We start from the raw sequence: 12743 nt of genomic DNA, 5'->3' as shown, positions 1-12743 counted from the left end.
TTTTTCTGTTATGTATTCTTGCCTCCTTTGTCATAGATTAATTGACCATAAGTGCATGGGTTTATTTCTGGGTTCTGTATTCTGTTGCATTGATCTATATGTCTGTTTTTGTGCCAGTACCATACTGTTTTGATGACTGTAGCTTTGGAGTATAATCTGAAGTTAGGGAGTGTGATTTCCCCAGCTCTGTTCTTTTTTCTCAAGATTGTTTTGGCCATTTGGGGTCCTTTGTGTTTCCATACAAATTTTAAAATTATTTGTTCTAGTTCTGTAAAAAATGCCACAGGTATTTTGATAGGGATTGCATTGAATCTGTAGATTGCCTTGGGTAGTATGGTAATTTTAACAATATTTATTCTTCCAATCCAAGAACACAGTATATCTTTCTATCTGTGTTGTCTGCAGTTTCTTTCATCATTGTCTTACAGTTTTCTGAGTAGAGGTTGTTTACGTCCTTAGGTAGGTTTATTCCTAGGTAATTTTTTCTTTTTGTCATGATAGTAAATGGGATTGTATCCTTAATTTCTCTTTCTGCTAGTTCGTTGTTAGTGTATAGAAATGCAAGTGATTTCTGTATATTAATTTTGTGTCCTCTCACTTTACCAAATTCATTGGTGAGCTCTAGTATTTTTCTGGTAGTGTCTTTAGGATTTTCTATGTATAGCATCATATTATCTACAAACAGTGACAGTTTTACTTCCTCCTTTCCAATTCGGATTCCTTTTATTTCTTTTTCTTGTCTGATTGCTGTGGCTAGACTTCCAATACTATGTTGAATAAAAGTGGCGATAGTGGACATCCTTGCTTTGTTCCTGATCTTAGAGGAAATGCTTTCAGCTTTTCACCATAGAGTATTATGTTAGCTGTGGGTTTTTTGCATATGGCCTTTATTATTATGTGGGTTTTTTGCATATGGCCTTTATTATGTTACCTCTATACTCACCTTCTGGAGAGTTTTTTTAATCATAAATCAATGTTGAATTTTGTCAAAAGCTTTTTCTGCATCTATTGGGCTGATCATATGGTTTTTATTCTTCAATTTGTTAATGTGGTATATCACACTGATTGATTTGTAGATACTGAAAAATCCTTGCAACCCTGAGATGAATCCCACTTGATCAAGCTGTATGATCCTTTTAATGTATTGTTGGATTCTGTTTGTTAGTATTTTGTTGAGGATTTTTGCATCTATGTTCATCAGTGAAATTGGCTTGTAATTTTCTTTTTTGGTGATATCTTTGTCTGGTTTTGGTATTAGAATGATGCTGGCCTCATAGAATGAGTTTGGAAGGATTCCTGCCTCTGCAATATTTTGGAATAGTTTGAAAAGGTTAGGTGTTAATCTTTTTTAAGTGTTTGGTAGAATCCTCCTGTGAAGCCATCTGGTCCTGGACTTCTATTTGTTTTGAACTTTGAAATTACTGATTCAATTTTATTGTTGGTAATTGGTCTGTTCATATTTTCTGTTTCTTCCTGGTTCAGTCTTGGGAGATTGTACTTTTTTAAGAATTGCTGTATTTCTTCTAGGTTGTCCATTTTATTGTCATATAGTTGTTTGTAGTAGTCACTTATGATGCTTTATATTTCTGTGGTGTTGGTTGTAACTTCTCCTTCTTCATTTCTGATTTTATTGATTTGGGCCCTCTCCCTTTTTTTCTTGATGAGTCTGGCTAAAGATTTAAAAACTTTGTTTATTTTTTCAAAAAACCAGCTTTTAGCTTCATTGATATTTTCTAATGTTTTTTAGCCTCTACTTAATTTACTTCTGGTCTGATCTTTATGATTTCTTTTTTTCTACTAGCTTTGGGCTGTGTTTGTTCTTCTTTTTCTAGTTGCTTTAGGTGTAAGATTAGATTTTTTATTTGAGATTTTCCTTGTTTCCTGAGGTAAACTTGTATTGCTATAAACTTCCCTCTTTGAAGTGCTTTTGTTGCATCCCCCAGGATGATGTTGGATCATTCTGTTTTTATTTTCATTTTTTCTAGGTATTTTTAAATTTCCTCATTGATTTCTTCAGTGGTTTATTGATTGTTTGGTACCATAGTGTTTAACCTCCACATGTCTGTGTTTCTTGCAGTTGTTTTTCTTATTGTTGATTTCTAGTCTCATAGTATTGTGGTTGGAAAAGATGCTTAATATGATTTCAGTTTTCTTAAATTTACTGAGGCTTCTTTTGTGGCCTTGCACGTTGTCTACCCTGAAGAATGTTCCATGTGCACTTGAAAAGACTGTATTCTGCTGCTTTTCGATGAAATGCTCTGTATATATTAATTTCATCTGAGTCTAATGTGTCTTTCAAGTTAATTGTTTCCTTATTGGTTTTCTGTCTGGATGATGTGTCCATTGATGTAAATGCGGTGTTAAAGTTCCCTACTATTATTGTATTATTGTCAATTTCTCCTTTTATGTCTGTTAACATTTGCCTTATGTATTTAGGTGCTCCTTTGTTGGTGCATATATGTTTACAATTGTTATATTTTCTTGGATTGATCCCTTGATCATTATGTAGTGTCCTTTTTTGTCTCTTGTAACAGTCTTTATTGTGAAGCCTATTTTATCTGATATAAGTATTGCTACTCCAACTTTCTTTCTTTTTTTTTTTTTGATTTTGATTTTATTTTGGTCACACCATGTGGCATGTGGGATCTTAGTTCTCTAACCAGGGATCGAACCCATGCCCACTGCATTGGAAGCATTGAGTCTTAACCACTGGACCACCAGGGAGGTCCCATCTTTTTTTTTTTTTTTTTTTTTTTTTTTTGTGGTCCCATCTTTTAACAGTCTTTATTGTATTGTCTGATATCAGTATTGCTACTCTGGATTTCTTTTGATCTCCATTTGCATGGAATACCTTTTTCTGTCTCCCTCACTTTTAGTCTGTGTGTGTCTTTAGATCTTAAGTGAGTCTCTTATAGGCAGGATATATTTGGGTCTTATTTTGTATCTATTCAGCCACTCTGTCTTTTGATTGGAGCATTTAGTCTATTTATATTTAAGGTAATTATTGATATGTATGTTCTTATTGCCATTTTGTGAATTGTTTGGTGGTTGTTTTTGTAGTATTTTTTTCCCTTTCTTCCTTTTGTTCTCTTTTGTGGTTTGATAACTATCTTTAGTGTTATGTTTGGATTTCTGTGTATGTGGGTGTGTGTGTTTGTGTGTGTGTGTGTATCTATTATAGATTTTTGGTCTGTGGTTACCGTGAGGTTTTTATATAGCAATGTATATATATGTGTGTGTAATTGTTTTAAGTTACTGATCTGTTAATTTCAAATGCATTTTAAAAATTCTGTATTTGTACTCTCCTCCCTTCATGATTACTGTTTTTATATTATATTTTGCATCTAATTATTTTGTGTATCCCTTAATTGCTCATTATGGATATAGATGATTTTACTACTTTTGTCTTTTAACCTTTCTACTAGCTTTGTGTGTGGATGTTTTCCAACCTTTACTATATGTTTACCTTTACTGGTGAGCTTTTTTATTTCATAATTTTCTTGTTTCTAGTTACAGCCTCTTATTTTTCATGTAGAGAAGTTTCTTTAACATTTGTTGTAAAGCTGGTTTGATGGTGCTGAACTCTTTTAGCTTTTGCTTGTGTGTAAAGCTTTTGAGCTCTCCATCAAATCTGAATGAGAGCCTTCCTGGGTAGAGTATTCTTGGTTGTGTTTCCCTTTCATCACTTTAAACATATCGTGCCATTCCCTTTTGGTCTGCAGGGGAAAAAATCAGCTGATACCTTTATGGGAGTTCTCTTGTGTGTTATTTCTCCATTCCCTTGATGCTTTTAAATATTTTCTCTTTACCTTTAATTTTTGTCGTTCTAATTACAGTGTATCTTTGTATTAATCCTGTATGGGACTCTCTGTGCTTCCTGGACTTGGGTGACTCTTTCCTTTCCCAGGTTAGGAAAATTTTCAGCTATTATGTCTTCAAATATTTTTTCTTCCCCTTTCTCTCTCTTCTTCTTCTGGGACCCCTATAATGCACATACTAGTTTACTTGATGTTGTCCCAGAGGTCTTTTAAACTGTCCTCATTTGTTTTTGTTTTTTTCTGTTCACTGGTAATGATTTCCAGTACTCTGTCTTCCAGCTCACTGATCGTTCCTTTGTATCATTTAGTCTACTGTTGCTTCCTTCTAGCATATCTTTTATTTCAGTTATTATAGTCTTCATCTCTGTTTGGTTGTTCTTTATATTTTCTAAATCTTTGTTAAAAACTTCTGACTTCTTGCTATGTGCATCCATTCTTCTCCTGATCTCTTTTATCATCTTTATGATCATTACCCTGAACTCTTTCTGGGGTAGATTACCTATCTCTATTTCACTTTATTCTTCTTCTGGGGTTTTATACTGTTCTATCATCTGGAACATGTTACTCTGCCACCTCATTTTGTCTAAGTTGCTATCTGTATTTTTATGTATCTTGTAGCTTAGTTATGTTTTCTGACCTTTGTAGAAGTGGTCTTTTGTAGGAGATATCCTATGCATCCCAGCAGTGCATTCCCCTCTCATCACCAAAGTTATGTGCTGTAAGGGTTCCCCCTATGAGGTCTTTGTGGGTCCTTCTGTTGTGGTGGGCTGACTATGTGTGTGGTCTCTTAGGCTTGGTTGGCCCCAGCCTGGTTGGATACCAGGTCCTGCCTTGTGTAGAGGCTGCTGGCCACTGGTTAGCAGTGTCTGATCACAAGGTGGCTGACTGCCTAACCCCAGGGGCCCAGGGGCTAGTGCTGGCTACCTGGTGGGTAGAGTCAAGGTCCGGAAGACTCCAGGGCTGTTTCCCACTCACTGGTGGGTGAAGCCCCATCCTGGGGTTAGTGCTAAACTATTGGCAGGCAGAGCTGTGTCCTGGAGTTTGACTTCAGGGCTCAGGGATCCCAGAACTTGTATCAGATCACTGTTGGGTGGGGGGTGTCCTGACACAGTTGGGCATGGGGTCTGGGGTGTCCCAAAGCTTGTGTTGACCTGCCAGTGGGCAGGGCTGAGGACCAGCTGGTCCCAGGGCAGGGTCTGGCCTGATAATGGGCAGGCTGGATCTGCAGGCTGTGGGGTTGTGGTTTTCTTGTGTCTGGTGTCTGCCCCTGGTGGGTGAGGCTGGTCTAGAGGCTAGTGCAGACTTCTTGTAGGGCAGGTCTGGGGCCTGGCCACTGGTGGGTAGAGCTGGGTCTTGGTCCTCTAGTGGGTAGGGCCATGTCTAGAGGTGACTATGGATTCAGGAAGCCTTTAGGTAGCCTGTTGCTGATGGGTGGGGATACAGTTAGTTGTTTGGCTTGAGTTGTCCCAGCACTGGCACCTACAGACTGTTGGGTGGGGCCAGGTTTGGTGTTCATGAGCTAAGGGGAGGAATCTATAATGTTGCCCACACACACCAGTGTCCATGAGGTAGAAGGAGCTCCCAAATATGGCTGCCACCAGTGTCTATGTCCCCAGACTGAGCCACAGCCACTCCCTGCCTCTCTGGGAGATTCTCCAAGAGCGGCAGGTAGGTCTGGTCCAGGCTCCTATCAAATTATTGCTCTTGCCCTGGGTCGCATGCGTGTGAGATTTTGTGTGCGCCTTTTAAGAGTGAAGTCTCTGTTCCCCCCAGTCCTTTTGGGACTCCCGGAGCCCTGCTGTCTTTCAAAGCCAAATGCTCTCTTAGTTTGTCTTCCTAGCGCAGGACCCCCAGGCTGGGGAGCCCAGCATGGGTCTTAAAACTCACTCCTGTAGGAGAGGCTGTGCGATATAATTATTCTCCAGTTTATGGGTCACCCACCAGTGGGTATGGGACTTGATTATACTGTGAGTCTGCCCCTCCTACCTGTCTCATTGTGGTTCCTTCTTTATGTCTTTAGTTGTAGAAGTTCTTTTCTGTTAGGTTCTGCAAATCGTTGTGATTTTGGTGTGCTTGTGAGAGGAGGTGAGCTCAGGGTCTTTGTATTCTGCCATCTTGGCCAATCTCTGACCGCTTTTTTTTTTTTTTTTTTTTATTGTGGTTTCTCCAAATTTTAAATGTTGTCTCAAGTCAAACAAAGCATGTCTATAGACCAGTCTCAGTCTGTGGATTCCTGATTTTCTAGTTCTAAGGCTCATTGCCGTGAAGATCTAGTTGACCCTGTTGATTCACGGTGTATTAGCTGCTGATAATCTACACGGCAATTCTTTTTCACACTGAGGATCAATTAAAGCATAAATAAAACTAAAGGTGGTATTAGCTATACACCTAACATACAGTAGACTACAATCATTTAATGCCCAGTTTGTGACAGGTGCTTTGCTTGCATAATCTCATCTAATCCCTACAACAACCCTGCAAGAGAGAACTATGTATTTTTTTTGTGGCTTCCAGTTGTTCAGTGTCAGTGTCACAAAGGGGAGGATTGTAGTTAGCACCTGGATTCAGGCTGATTGGAAGCCAGACCCTCAGGCTGCAGCTTTTAAAGTATGCTAATATACCTCTTTCAGGGAAAGAGAGGAAGATTGACATTTCTGTCTGCTCCCTGTGCACTGAGCCCTGGGGTGACAGCCAGTTAAGAACTGCATCTTAGTTTGCTACCATAATGTTGAACCCATGCACACAAGCCCGGCTTGCCAGTTGAGCTGGGCTATCAAGGGATGTTTTCTCTTGGTGGTAGCCACAAAAGCTGGGGTACCAGGAGTATGCTAACTCCTTTATTGGAGACATCAATGATGAGGTGGAGCATAGGGAGAGTGTGAAGATGGTACCTGCCAGGTCTCCTGGGTCTTTGGAGAGGGTTGTAGTCAGCCCCTTGATGCTTGTTGAAGTAGAAGACTGCCTCTCAGTTTATGGCTATGAAGATAAGCTAATAGGCCTCTTTCTCAGAAAGGCTGGAGGTGTGTTTCAGTCTGCTGTCTCTGTGCTGTATCCTGGGGTCAGGGTAATCAGAAAAGAACTTTCTCTTTTTGTGATATTCCTATAGGACCCATGAATGTAAGCCCCGCTGGCCACCAGAACCAGGTCAGAAAGAGAAAAACAAATACCGTATGCTAACACATATATGTGGAATCTTAGAAAAAAAAAAAAAAAAAGGTCCTGATGAACCTAGGGGCAGGACAGGAATAAAGATGCAGATGTAGAGAATGGACTTGAGGACACGGGGAGGGGGAAGGGTAAGCTGGTATGAAGTGAGAGAGTAGCACTGACATACATACACTTCCAAATGTAAAACAGATAGCTAGTGGGAAGCAGCCGCATAGCACAGGGAGATGGCTCGGTGCTTTGTGACCACCTAGAGGGGTGGGATAGGGAGGGTGGGAGGGAGACACAAGAGGGAGGGGATATGGCGATATATGTGTATGTAGAGCTGATTCACTTTGTTGTACAGCAGAAACTAACACAACACTGTAAAGCAATTATACTCCAATAAAGATGTTAAATCAAAAAAAAAAAAAAAAAGAAATTAAGGGATTTCCCCTGGGCGGCAGCCCCCACAACCAGGGCACCAGATGTAAACTGGTGCACCAGATGTGTGTACAAGCTCCTTTCTGGGAGTTGCTGGGAGGACAGCAGAGGGAGAGCACAAAGGTAGCACCTGTCCTCCAAGACTTCTGGAGAGGACTACAGTTGGTCCTTAAACGTGTGTTCAATCGGAAGCCTGCCCCTCCATCTGCATCTATGAAGATAAACTCATAGGAACTTTTCCCAGAACGACATGGGTACCTCAGTCTGTTGCCTTGTGCTTTGGCCTAGGGTATATAGCTGGTTAAGAACTCTTTCTCTGTTCATTTCAGTCCTGTGAGACCCACAAACGCAAGCCCTGCTGGCCTCCAGAGCCAGGTGATAAAGGGGTGTTCCCTGGATGGCAGTGGCAAAAATCAGGGTGCCAGCTGAGCGCACAAGTTCCTTTCCAGGAGACGCCAGCAACCTCGAGTGAGGCAGAGGGAGAGTGCAAATATGGCTCTTTTTTTGGAGAGTATTCCAGTAGGCCCCTAGAGGTATGTTAATGTAGATGCCTGCCCCTCAGGCTGAAGCTGTTTTTTTTAAAATAAGCAAATAGGCCTCTTTCACAGAAAGACTGGGCACTTTTCACTCTGCTGCCTCTGTACTGTGAACTTTCTCAGTTTACCATAGCCTTGTTGGTCTTGTGGACACAAAGATATTTTGGGGGCTTGTATGTCAGGTGCAGGTCTTAAAAGTTGGGATGCCAGATGTGGGGTTCAAACCCTTTGCTCTTCACGGAGAAGCTCAGGGTTGTAAGCTCCCTCCTGATCGTGGGTCACCACATGGGGGGGTGGGATTTATGGCGAGATTGTCTTTTAACCTCTCTGACTCATTTCAGTGTGTTTTTAAAAAAATTATTTGTTTATTTATGTATGTATGTATTTATTTATTTTTGGCTGCATTGGCTCTTCGTTGCTGCACTCGGGCTTTCTCTAGTTGTGGCGAGCGGGGGCTACTCTTCGTTGTGGTTTGTGGGCTTCTCATTGTGGTGGCTTCTTTTGTTGCAGAGCACGGGCTCTAGGCATGCAGGCTTCAGTAGTTGTGGCATCTGTGCTCAGTAGTTGTGGCTTGCAGGCTCACCACAGGCTCAGTAGTTGTGGCGCATGGGCTTAGTTGCTCTGCGACATGTAGGATCTTCCAGGACCAGGGCTTGAACCTGTGTCCCCTGCATTGGCAGGCGGATTCTTAACCACTGTGCCACCAGGGAAGTCCCTTCAGTGTGTTTTTTTCTCTTAGTTACTTTTTAGGTTTCTTTCAGAGGAAATCATTCTGTATGTAGCTGTAGATTTGGTGTGTCTATGGGAGGAGGGTGAGTTCAGGATCCTCGTATGTTGCCATCTTGAATTGGAACTTATCAACTTTTCTAAATAACTGTCTGTTGTATTTATCATCTGTCATTTTGCCCACCCAGCACCTATTCCCCTTTTTCCTTGGAGAAACTTCCTGTTCGCAGTCTCTCCTACCTGTTTCTGGCTCCAGAGGTGGTCATGTGGTACTGGCTTGGCCAATCAACCCATCTTACTCTCTTGACTATAATGTTTTGTTCAGTGACGGGCATTTGCCTCAAGTCAGGCCAGTAAGAGCCAGTGACTCTTCTGGGATGTCTCTTGGAATTATTGGAAAAGAGAAGCTCTTTTTTTCTCCTGGGCTTGAAATTAGTAGTATGTACTGCTTTCAGTCTGCTGTGGCTGGGAGTCACTTTGCCATCTCCTCATCTCTCTCTTCCTGAGAATGCAGGCGATGCAGAAGAAAGACAAGTGTGCACAGGAGACCCCAAGCCCTTCTCACACTGTATGATCTCTAGGGAGCAAACACCCCTGCCTCATGCAGTAAGAACTATCTCAGCTTTTCCAATGACTTGAGACAATATACTTTGTGGCTTTAGTTTGAATTGCTTTTTGCCACTTGTAATCTCCAGAGCCTTGACTGTGTCAGGTATTGTCATCCTGTTTTCTAGATGGGGAAATTGAAGTTCCTGGTGAGGTTGCCAAAGTCAAGCAGCCATGCTGGAGGAGAGGATGTGGTGATCTCCAGGGCAGGTGGAGCTGGAGAGGGAGGCCTGCCCACTTCGATCCTCCCTGCTCTCAAGCCTCAAGGCTTGCCTCACCCCCTACCTCCTGCAGGAGCTGGCAAACAGGGACGTTTACAGAATCTATTTACAGAGTCCTGGTCTGGAGCGCTCCTGTCCCTGCAGGGCTTTACAGGGTTATGCTGCCGACCAGGTTATCATGGCGTCGTTACTGAGAGTTGTTCCAGCACCCTCATCATGTCGTGAAGCTGGGCTGCTTGTGACTTCGACTCATACCGTCTTCACTCACCTTTGACAGACCACAGACACATCCTCAGTGCTCATGTCTCGATTTGATAACCTTCCATGCTCCTTTTGCCGGGGCCTAGCTGAAGGGGAGAGTTCCCGGAAATAGAAGCGTAACCTTTTTACTAATCCGTTCTTTTATTTCTCTGCCAATAGAGATCCAAAGATGAATGTCCCCTGCCCCACTGTTTTGTGTGTGTGTGTGACCTAAGCATATTAAGTTCATAATGCATGGCTCTGAATCCTTTTGCAATGACTATATAGTAAGGACAGTGACAGTGGCACCCCATTGCTGGAAGTGTCTCAGTCCCAGTTTGCCATCAGTAATGGTGTTCTAAATACTGGTAGAGACCATCAGTCTGCCATGTGTTCCCACAAAGGGACCATCCTCCCTGGGGCGGGCTACTGTTTCTGCCCATTTAGTACCCCTACCTCCGTCTTCCTTTGAACATGATTCCAGCCGACCGTTCAATGAAGGATCCGATTAATCCAAGCCAGGGTTTCCCAGTCTTAGGATGACTGTACGCTGGGCAGGATAATTCTCTGCGGTGGAGGCTGTTTTGTACACTGCAGGACGTTGAGCAGTATCCCCGGCCTCAATCCACTAGATGCCAGTAGCACCCTTTGCCCTGGTCATACAAAAATGTCTCCAGGCGTCGCCAAACGTCTCCTGGGGTAGGGGTGGGGGCAGAGTCTCTCCCAGTTGAGAAGCTCTGCAGTGGACTGACACAAAAGGGGACTTGAGAGAGATTGATAGACCCAGAGGTCCCAAACCCGGGAGGAGGGGCTCCTTGGTCTAAGCATGGAAGATGGAGGCTGTGGGTTCCTGGCCAGGGACACCCAGGCTGTGTGACATAGCACGTGCTGCCCAAAACCTAACCACTCCCCAGCCCCCTACCGCCCATTTCAGGTTTTTTTTTTTTACACTGAAACGTAGGAAGCCAATGTCAAGGGCATCTTGATGGGGGCTCAGGGCACCCAGCCTGTGTGGCCCTGTCTTGCTCAGGAAATACCAGGGGAAGAAGTACAGGCCTGGGTCCTTTTCCAACACTTAATGCATCTGCTGCCTACCAGTGTCTTGCTTCCAGTGGGATTCTTCACAGGGAAGATAAACTGTCATCTGCCAGGGAAGTGAAGGTGACCTTCAGCTAGCCGGTAGTGGCCTTTGAACCCTCGGCATTGCTCATTCAGAATGGCCATGGGCTCCCAAGGATGCCCCAGGGCTGGGAAGCTGAGGGGTGAGCTCTGCCCGCCTCCCCTCACTCACTAGTCCTCTCGTAGTGCTGTCTTGTTCTTGGCATCACCTCTGGCCTCCTAAGAAGCTTGGGCTACCCACCTCCCTCGGATGCCACCTGGGTGAGAGCAGATAGCTACTGAGTGCCACAGGGTCGGGCTTCCTGCTTCTTCTGTTTCTTCTTCACCCCACCCCGTGTCTAAATTCTTCAGAGGCCTTCCTCGACTTCACTGTGTAAAGTAGCCACCAGCTAATGTGTCAGGTCATCTCTACTTTTTTATATTATCTGATGTTTTCTTTGATTGTTTGCTGATTGACACTCAGTTAAAAATTAAGCTCCAGGAGAACAAGGACTTTGTCTGGGTCATCTTCGTAGCCCTTGGTGCCTAGACCAAAACCTGGCACGTAGTAGGTCTTCAGTAAATGCTTGTGAAAGAAGTGACAAAAGGAGGGGCTTTAATTAGGCATTGGAGTTCCCAGGAGGAGTCTTCCTTCACATCTTAATAAGTGTGCTCTGTGTTGGAGCGGCTCCCCGCTCTGTGACCCTTGGCCCCCTGTCTGTGACCATACATAACACGTGCCCTGCAGACCTTAAGCCATGTGTTGGAGCTTCTCTCCCATGTCTCTGGGGAACTCTGGATCCATTTTTCCCACTTCATGGTGCAAGAAACCAATTTTTTTCCACTTGCTCCACACCAGACTTGCCCAAACCCCAGGAATGCAGTAACCTTTGCTCCAGGGAGTGTGAAGGTCAGGAGTAAAAATAAAGCACACACCACAGAGCAGCGCTGAGGTTATGGTATTCACGAGAGCATCTGATAGCTCTCCTGTGACTCATCCATTTATTTTAATGATATCAGCATATGACAGTCTGTTGGGAAAAAAAAACCGAAACACATTATTTATCCCATACTGGGGAAGTGGCGCTATTACATTGTTTTAAAAAACATCTTAAAATTTTCCCTCTTCGAAATTTGTTGAGTTAGAGAAAGAAGCTTTGCCAAATGCCCCATTCTGGCTTTGCTGGCCTTGCTAGCTGGCATCTCTCATCAACTTTCCCCAAGTGTTCCCTTTGGCACTGTCTAACCCAGACTGGGAAACGTGGATAAGTGTCACCAAACCAGATAGTGCCCCAGCTTCCCGGCCATCTGGGTGCACCGGGAGACGGCGGTGGGGGAAGGTGAAGGATACTTTCCTGGCCACCAAGAAGGTATTGGAGGGCCTGTCTCAGGCTTCATTCTGCCTGGATGCCCCCTGTGGAGTCGCAGGAAGAACTTTGGCCTGCATAGGCACCTGGGTCTCTTCCTGCCCCTGGTGTTCATTTCCTGGATGACCTTGGTCTCTGGTCTAGACACGCCATTTCTCTGATTCTCGGTGTTCCCAGCCACCAGGGACCCCCTTGGGTTCCTCCCACTCTGATATCTGGGAGCCTGTGGGCCTTTGGGGGCAGGTCCTTTTACACTAGGGGCTTCTGCTCCCAGCAATGGCACTGCGTGGCTTCTCGGCCTGAGGGCTCAGCCTGCTGATAGCTTTGTATCCGGTGAAGGGCAAGGTTAGCTCATTCCCCATCCTGGCCACTCCTGGGTTCCTGAGGGTCATCCTGGGGGATTTTCTCCTCTTTCCCTGGCCCTAGGAGACCTCCCTCCCTTTCCTTGCCTCCTTCCTCGTTGTCCTCCTCTCTGTCACCTTTCTGAAGTGTCAGACTCAGGTTCTTTTCTGTGAAGTTGAAAAGGCAAAGCCATCTTGTACA

The sequence above is a fragment of the Phocoena sinus genome, chromosome 3 (assembly GCF_008692025.1).
Source record: "Phocoena sinus isolate mPhoSin1 chromosome 3, mPhoSin1.pri, whole genome shotgun sequence".
In the NCBI taxonomy this organism is placed as follows: domain Eukaryota; kingdom Metazoa; phylum Chordata; class Mammalia; order Artiodactyla; family Phocoenidae; genus Phocoena; species Phocoena sinus.
This window is presented reverse-complemented; position numbering follows the sequence as displayed.